Consider the following 763-nt stretch of genomic DNA (forward strand, 5'->3'; position numbering starts at 1 on the left):
CCCGCTGGGCTGAGCAGAGCGCAGGGACACGGGGCTCTGGTTTTTTCCGCCTCGGCGCTGGCGCTCTCGCCCTCCTCTCTCTCGTGTTGCAGTGCAGGTTGGGCGGGCAGCGGGCGAACAGCTCGCGGCCGGGGAAACGGGGTGCCCGGAGGAGCCGGGGCTTTGCGGATGCTCCTCGCGAACCCCCACAGCTTGCTACCTTCTCGGTGTTTTTTCCAGGCGATGCCACACCTCCCGAGGACACTGGGGACATCGGGTTTTGCTGAGCTTAGCAGCTTTTCACCGTCGTACCGAAGGCATCAGACAGACGCTCATCTGCCCTGAAGTGCAGATCCGCAACAGCTCCCGGGAAGACTCTGTCTCTCTGTCTCTCTGTCTCTCTTTCTCTCTCTCTCCAGTCCAAACCATTACAAGACCTGACTTCCACCATCTGGGAATCTAACCCCTCTTATGTCCCTTCTCCTTTCTCTACGATGACTCACCATTATTTTTAACTTTGAAGAGAGAGGAAATTATGGGGATCTTGGAAGCCTGTATTTCTCTCTAGGATTTCCCCAGGGTCAGATAATCGGTGTTACTAAGAGACACACTAAGATTTGGCTTCTCCAGGTAATGTGATTTGTTTTCTGTGTGCCATGGTGGTTTGCAGAGAATGACAGGAGCAGGGACACCAGCGGCCGAGGAGGGGGACTGCGGTGGTCCGCGGGGCAACTGGAAGCACCTTCCGGCAGCCGCAGAGGCTGGCTGCAGGGAGGGGGGGGAG

General features: G+C 57.4%; 1 protein-coding gene across 6 annotated transcripts in view; it reads left to right on the forward strand.

The window, feature by feature from the left end:
- KCNA2 (potassium voltage-gated channel subfamily A member 2) overlaps positions 1-763 on the forward strand; it is a 10,720-nt gene that overhangs the window by 1,749 nt on the left and 8,208 nt on the right. For 3 of the 6 annotated variants that reach the window (XM_017739852.1, XM_017739849.1, XM_017739850.1), the window contains exon 2: positions 220-609. The gene's annotated coding sequence lies outside the window, so the exon portion shown is untranslated. The other 3 variants (XM_017739853.1, XR_001863848.1, XM_017739851.1) reach the window with 3 other exon arrangements.

The sequence above is a fragment of the Corvus brachyrhynchos genome, unplaced genomic scaffold, assembly GCF_000691975.1.
Source record: "Corvus brachyrhynchos isolate BGI_N302 unplaced genomic scaffold, ASM69197v1 scaffold67, whole genome shotgun sequence".
Taxonomy (NCBI): domain Eukaryota; kingdom Metazoa; phylum Chordata; class Aves; order Passeriformes; family Corvidae; genus Corvus; species Corvus brachyrhynchos.